An 8,309-nucleotide genomic window follows, 5' to 3' on the forward strand; every position below is an offset into this window, starting at 1 on the left:
GGGTTCAACAATCCATTACAAGACCTTGATAATGTCAATTACTGCACACCATTTTAAAAACAAGAATTTTAAAAATGCTCACTTTACAGAAAATGAAAATTTTATGCAGACACATACATACCTCAGATAATGCTTTAACTGTATTATGAATGAAAACAAGGTGAAAACAGTTAAATTATAATATTGTTCAGCACGTTTAGACTTGAAAAGGATCACACCTATAATTAAATCATCAGGTACTTGCAGACATATGGAGGATGTTCAGAGGCTCAGGACCTTTGAATTTAGACCAGAGAGAAATGGCGCTTTGGTGGCTCATGGCTGGAAGTGGCCCTGCCATGTTCAATATGATGAATACCTATGAGCAAATTGTGTTTTTAAAGCAAATTCTAAGCCAAACAAAGCTCAGCTTCCCTCCATTTTCACAGCAGTTGAATTCCCAGGAAATGTCGTTGCCATTGGAAACACGCAACACACAATGCGTGGTAATGCGTAGGCTGGAGATGGGTCAGAGGGTAAAATGGCTTCAGTGTGCGTTCTGTCCTGACGCTCACTTGAGTTCCAGGGGACATCCTGAACGATGCGGGGTGTGTCTTTGGTGCACAGAGCTGCCTCACAGTTGGCAGGATGCCTGGCACCCCTGCACCTGTTGACTGCCTGTTGGCACTTCTCTCGTTCACAGTGATGACAACGATAAAAATACATTTCATCTCAAGGTGTCTCTAAATAACGGAACAATGATTCTACCGTGTGACCCAGGTAGCTCACTCCTCTTTACCCAAAAGTCTGTGAGTCAGCATTTCACAGGGGCTGGCACATCATTGTTTACTGGACTGTTAGTCACAGAGCTAAGTTCCTGGGAGTCCCGCGGCAGAGCAGTGGATGAAAACCGCGGTTTACATACACAATGGAGTGTTTCTAGGTATAAAGAGGAGGAACTTACGCTGTTTGTAGGAAGACAGACGGACATGACAGGAGACATTTGCAATGATTTAATTTAGTCAGTCTCAGGACAACACATATTGGATTTTTCCCCCTCATTTGTGGTTCCTAAATTTTTACTGAGATGACTAAAAACATACATGCATATATGATATGAAATATAGGCTCACAACCAGAAAGAGGAAGATAGGGAGGTAGAGAGAGCTATTCACAATGTACACTGATTACTTGTATGAAAATGTCGTTATGTAACACAGTGTCATGTTCAGTGAAATTATGTTTACAATTTCCAGGATGCCCGTAAGCAGTTCCTCCACAGAGAACCATTCAAAACGGCTCAGGAATTCTTTGAAGCCAGCTGCTCAGGCCTTTCTGTCTCCCAGCTGGCAAAGGTACTAGCGACTTAGCTTTTACAACATTTTACACAAAGTCCCAACCTTTTTTTGACTCAGCAAATGGCCTCCTTGGGACATCATCCCACTGGGTGTGGTCAGCAGCTGGGTGCTGTAGTGGGACCTGAGCCATGTAGGACTCTTCAGATCCTATTCTTTTTATTTTTATTTTTTTTTTGATTTTTTCGAGACAGGGTTTCTCCGTAGCTTTTGGTTCCTGTCCTGGAACTAGCTCTTGTAGGCCTCGAACTCACAGAGATCCGCCTGTCTCTGCCTCCCGAGTGCTGAGATTAAAGGTGTGTGCCACCACCGCCTGGCTTCAGATCCTATTCTTTTTATTTTTTTGGATTTTTTCGAAACAGGGTTTCTCCGTAGCTTTTGGTTCCTGTCCTGGAACTAGATCTTGTAGACCAGGCTGGCCTTGAACTCACGGAGATCTGCCTGCCTCTGCCTCCCGAGTGCTGGGATTAAAGGCGTGCGCCACCACCGCCCGGCTTCAGATCCTATTCTTATCTTAGGCGTGCTACCCGGACGTCCTATCACGAGCTCCACCTAACACTGACTCCTGCTGTCTTCTCCCTTCTCTGTCGCTTTGTCTAATGGTTTGAGCTAATTTTTTTTTCTAGGAAAACTAATTTAAATGTATCAGCAATGAGGGCACATGTACATCTCACTGGTGAAGACAAACGAATGATTCCAAACCACGAAAAAGGGGAGCGGAAGTCTGGGGCTCCAGTGGTTCACCATAAGGAGAGGAAGCAGGTGGCCTTCGCAATAGGTCCATAAGATGAAAACAGCCAGGACTCCCAGGAATAGTGTGACATCTGTTGCTTGAACATATTCCAACCCCAGACACGGGCAAATACCTTGAGAATAAAAGAACCAATGAAGGAAAGAAAAGGCTCCCCAATCAATTCTGAAATTTTGGACTAAACAGTCCATATAAAGCCTAGAGGGGAGGAGACATCTTCTGCCGTGGTAGCTCTGCAGCTGTACAGTAAGCCCTAGCCCAGATATTGCCTGGATTTCAGAAAGGTGGTGTCTGAGAGCCGCAGGTGAGAAGGCTGAACCAGTGTCCAAGTCCCCTCGTGGTTCTGACATTCCTAGTTCTAAGGACATCGGCGCTAAAGACAGCTTTCCATAGACCTATCTTGGATGCAGGAAGTGATGTCAGGATTAGAGGAAGTTAACCATAATGCCAGCAGATGAGTAAGCACTCATTTGTTTCAGGTGTTTAATTCCTTCATGTCTTGCTTCACTATTGAATTTATCTTGTATAATTAACAGACGAATGTATTTACAAGTATCCAATGAGTAACTATTGCTATTCTGATGAAGCAGTTTGGAACAGAGATTAAACAACCTAATCTTATAAACATCTCATTGCTGCCTGGTAAGATAAATGCCTTTGTTGCAGAGACTTGATAGCGTCCTCTAGATGGCAGCACTGGGACTAGGGGGCTGGCTTGAGGTGGTACAGACAGGTTCCCAGAGGACGCACCTTGAGAATTCAACAGTATTGAAGTCCTGAAACTGTACTCTCCCATTTGATCATGGCCACTTTGTGGGCTATTTTCCTGGGCCACCTCTGTGCCTAGTATAATCTTCAGCGTGATGGTTACTTACAGTGTCCTTTCCGTTGTCTCTGCTTCCCCCAATAAGGCGAGTCCTCTATTGTTTCTTTACCAGCTTCTGTAGCAACAAGAGCATCTTTAGGAAGAAAGGTTTCTGATGTGAGCTGTCTAAAAGTAGAAATTAAGCGCTCCTATATGGGCCCGTTTCTTTGTGATTCTTAGTTTTGGCTGCTCTGGGTCCTACAACTACAGGATTTGTTCTTAAGTGGGACCAGCGCAACAGGAATCTCAAAAGCTTCCCAAAGCATTCTGGACTGTTGTTACAGATGAGTTCCACTGTCAGATCACCCTAGGGCAGTGACCGCCTGTGTAGTTCATCATTCCAGCAAGCCCAGAACCACTCCCCACAAGCCATGTTCCTTTACTTAGTTTTAAGTCTGTTCTATCCTACCCGGTTCCTAATTCCTTATACACCGAAATGTGTGGAGGCCCAAAGTGTTCCAACAAACAGTTCCTAAAATCCAATGTTTGCTTCTTTCGGAGAAAGAAGGAATAAAAGCAAAATAAAAAGCAAGCAGACATTATCTTTAGGATATTGACCCTGGTAAGTTGACCATGTACCAGTGGATGACCCTTTACCCAGGCATCTATCTGGGCAGCACTATTGGACTCAGTAGATTATTTTTTATAAAGAGAATGTGAAGTTGGGAGAGCAGTATGTGTGTGTGCATGACCACGTGCGTGTGCATGCACGTGTGTGTACATGTAAGTGAATATGTGGTCTGGGAAGAGCTGGAGTGGGGAAGTTGGGAGAATAAATATGATTGAAATACATTGTATGCATATACAAAATCCTCAATGAATAAATACAAATAGAAAAATAATTAATTGGCAGGCATAACAAGTGGGAAGGAACTGAGACACAGCCTGCCTTACCTCCATACGGTCCCCTCAGCTGATGTCAGCTCTTTATTCCTTCACAGTCAATGCAGGAGAAAGTGACAGAATCTCACCAGCTGACTGGAGGGTGGCAAAGGTCATAGCAGAAGTCATATGAGGTTCTTTGCTGACTTGTAAGATGGTAAATTCAAAAGCCAAGAATCCAGGGCTGGAGCACTTACCTAAAATAGATAAAAGAGATAAGGGAGGAAGCATTCCATGTGAGAACAGGTATGATTTCTCTCCAGAACTTTCTGTTCAGCAGGGCAAATATTCTCATTACCTTCTAGAATAGGCCTGTGAGACCCAAGACCTGTGTTCCAGTGTTCAGAACAGTACCTAGCATTTAGTGGTCACTCAATAAATAGCTTCTTCATGCATTTTCTTCAGTATGAAGATGGTGTTTTTCTAAAAAGACAGTCCTAGTTGACAAAAAAATTGATGGATTTTGACATTTTAGATTTTTCTTTTTTCCTGAACTGATTTTTCAGATTGTATTTACTTTTGAGCTATCTGGATAAGGATTTTAGAAATCAATCCTTTACTCACAAGAAAATCCTTTTCCTTTTATGAGTAAGGGCTTCCTTCAAGCAGGTGGGGGAGTCTGTTATTACCTGGCAAAAATCATTCTCCAAGTCTTAATTTTCAATTACTGTAATAAAAACTTAGCACTCTCGTGTGCATACTGAAACAGGCCACATTCACAGACAGGCCCCTGACTTGGCCTGTGACCACGCTGTCATGTAACTCCTGAGGATTCACAACCGCAGCTCCACTGTCCCAGACCTAACTCTGCCATGGCCAATATCACTGCGGCAGATGGTACAACTCAGGACTCAAAGGGGAAGAAGTAAATAATTTTCTAACATTGGTTGACTGAAGTTATTGAAAAATCAATTTAAGGATAGAAATAATTGTTGTGTATTTTCATCCAGATAAGCAACATTAATAAATTATGATTTTTTCCAATATAACATCATATATATGAGTACATCTATAAGATATATAAATTTGTCATTTATCTATCGATCGATCTATTTATCTAAACTTGTCTAATCCTGTTTCTTTGAGGAGAGGTTATGATTCACAAAATCTTTATGAAGATTCTTTCCAAAAAAGATTGAAAAACATTTACATAGACAATGGGCATGTCACAGAGAAGGAAGAACATATACATAGACAATGGGCATGTCGCAGAGAATGAAGGACTTTGCAGAACAATCCTTCTGGGTGTTGCTTTGATTTCCACTAGTCCTTCAATCAAGGCTGGAAGATTGAATCTTCAGTAGAGATGGGAAGCTGAGCCCCTATTTTTCATAGAATTATTCTTTGCTTTTGTGTCTTCCGTGGTTCAGAGTGAACCTTCTTATCAGCTGGGCCAATAAGATCATTAATGGAAAACAGTGTTGTGCACCGGCAGATCTTTATACCTTGATCAATAGTTATTTACTTCTGAGGGGTCACAGCTTGGTTAATATAGCTGAATAATTTTATTGATAGATAACATAACAATGAAAAATAAAGTTTAAAATAGAAGATGAATGAATACAGCACTTTCTCCAGGCATGAATATTATTATTTGAAAATCCGTAATCGCTGCAGGAATGTTGAAAGGGCAGACAACAAAAGCATTGAATAATTGTTCTAGGACTATAATCAGACTTCCATTATTGACCTCTGTTAATATTCTACTGTAACTGTCTGCTAAATTGGTTCCTTGGGGCTTGAAATATACAGTGATGTTATGAGTTCCTATCGTAAATTGCCACACAGTAAAGTAGCAAGTCTCTGAAATAGTGTTGGCCCTCGTGTGATCAATACTCAATTCAAAGCAGTGCAATGGGCAACTGTTTCCATAGAAACATTGATGTCACAGAGGTTGAACAGCGGCTGTTACAGCAAATCATTTCCTTTGAGCAGCTGTAATTGACTATATGTACAGTTTGCTGTCACTTGAGACCATTTACATCAAGCAAGTACCAGAACCACATTAGTTATTCCAGGAGTAAGAGGGTTAGCTCTTCCCTTTGTGACCTTACAAATACCTAGGAGGATGTCGCCATAGAAACCAGCAGAATAACTGATGAACACGGGGGTTCAAAGCTACCTGGATGCGGTAGCCTTCTTTGGGGAGCTAAAAGGTAGTCTGAGGTTTCCCAGTTGTTACATTAACACAGGCTCTTGCTACCCGCAGCAGTGGTTTGCATTCTCACGAATAACACCAGGACTGCAGACATCCCAATTCCATTTGCACTTCATTTCCTGCCCCTCACATTTAATTTTCCATGGGCGTCTGGCTTCTAAGGCAGCACATGTCCACACTGAGTAAAATCTCAGCTGCTCGCTAGCTTGGCCCTGGGGAAGCACTCACGTCTGCAACCGAGAAGACGAGAGAGAGGGAACTTTGACAAAGCCTTCCATAGTTCACTTTCATCTAAATAATCCCTAGGCTTTAAAGACATGAAAGAAACAAAATGCTGACTTGATTTGCCTTTGTTGTGCTCCCCAGACTAAAATCAGCACCTGAACTGAGTTTCCCTGTCTAGAATGCTTCTTGTTATTTGATCATCTGATCGTGGTTTGCCTGGGATGGCTGTAGCCAGTGGGATGTTTTGAAATATCGCATACACACACCTGGGAAATGGAGAGGTGTCCTTTGGTAGACGCACGGGCAGACAATGACATTGATGTGTTATCAAATTCCCCATCAAATCAAAGAAGACTATAGGCCAGCAGGGGTATTTCCAGAGTAAATGTGCCCAGACAGAAAAATCGGGATTCCTGCAGGTCTTGAGCTTTAAATAGCAGCGGAGTAAGAGTGAAGAGTTGGAACGGCAGTAACACTGTGTTTGTAGTTATGACAGGGGTGGAGGGGGCAGCTGGGTGCACCAGGATCTGCACAAGCATTTGCAGTCACAATCCAGGAGACCCAGCTTTGCAGGTTGGGGGCAAATCCCTTGTTTTGTGGCAGCAGCAGGTATGACTGACAGCTGTGAGATCTTGGCATCTCTGGGAAAGAAAAAAATACGATCCTCCATGAAGGGAGATGGGCTCACTGCAGTGTTTGCTTGCAAAGGGTTTTCCAATATAGACCCATGGTGATCGGCCTATAGATTTTTTTTAACCAGTGTGCCCGATTTCCCCGGGTGAATTCTCAGAGGTAATAAAATTGAATTGCAATCAGTATTCTTTGATACTCGTCTGTCTCTGCCAGTTATTCACCTTGAACTAGAGAACAACCGTTTATAAGATAGTTTAGAAGCACAAATCCTGTAAATTGCTCTGTTTGGCCTTAGAAGAATGTTTGACTTGAAGCATAGAAATGGCTGTAAATCCTGCAGGAATAATTTATAAGGTAGTATAGCGAGCAGTGATTTTCTGGCTAAAATGGGTAAAGAAAGAAGGTTTGAAAGGAAAAGAATGTTTCCCACCCCCAGCCCCAGGCTGAGGTCAGTGAACTCTTCCAGGGCCCGACACACAGGAAATTTAGTCATGGCACCTGGATGTCCTGAGAGAGAAGGGAAACAGCTGCCCGTTGTACATATGCCCTTTCCTGAAGCAATTCTTTTCCCAGAGCGAGCCATCTTCCCTCTGACAGCATGGCTGGACCGTGGAGGAGACATGCCTGAGTACCAAGAGAGATCTGTCAATCAAGAGTTAGTCAACAAGTAACCTCTCACAAAGATCCTAGGAAGAATGGCTGGGGTGTGTGTGCATACATGTGTGCATGTGTGTGCAAGCGTGTGTGTGCGTGTGTAAGGAGTATATAAAAGGTAGGTAGTCACTTCCAATCACATTGATAAACACTTTATGTGAGTCTTATTTTGTGAAAATATTCATTTATTAGCATACAGTATTAGAGAAACTCACAACTTTATTAGCAAGTTCAGAGCTGAGTAGATAGAAAAATAATATAAAAAGGAATAAAGGGGAAAGAGGGAGGAATCAGAAGAAATTAGTTGTATCTTTGACACCTCTGCTTCTTAATTTAATATCTGTGCTCCAGTTGATACCTGTAAAATGGGGGTGTCTTTTTCCAGTGTTCTCTGATTTAGCTGTGCTGATTTGCCAATAGTTTAAGGGCACAAATATCTCAAGAGGATCCCAGCACCTAAATTATAGATTGAACATCCATTCAGTTTATATCTGAGCCTAGGGGAATACAAGAAAGCACCCCATAGCTCTCTCTTCTTTTTTCTACTCTGTTTCTCAATAATTTAAAAAGAGTTATATAAAAGAAATGGGTTATCTCAAGAATGCATCCTCAAACCATGTTAGGTAGTTTCTTCATAAGTGTCTTAGTTTTTTGATTTGTGAAACTCAAAAGAAAAGCAAATTTATCTTAAAAAAAAAAAGCCGAACAGATTTGCTTTTAGACGATCTATCTCCAAAGATCGCTTCATTTGAATCTGATTAGCTAACTCTAACAAGGCAATACCTACCTTGGCCCTGTTATCTCGAT

Source organism: Microtus pennsylvanicus, chromosome 9 (assembly GCF_037038515.1).
Source record: "Microtus pennsylvanicus isolate mMicPen1 chromosome 9, mMicPen1.hap1, whole genome shotgun sequence".
NCBI classification, from domain to species: domain Eukaryota; kingdom Metazoa; phylum Chordata; class Mammalia; order Rodentia; family Cricetidae; genus Microtus; species Microtus pennsylvanicus.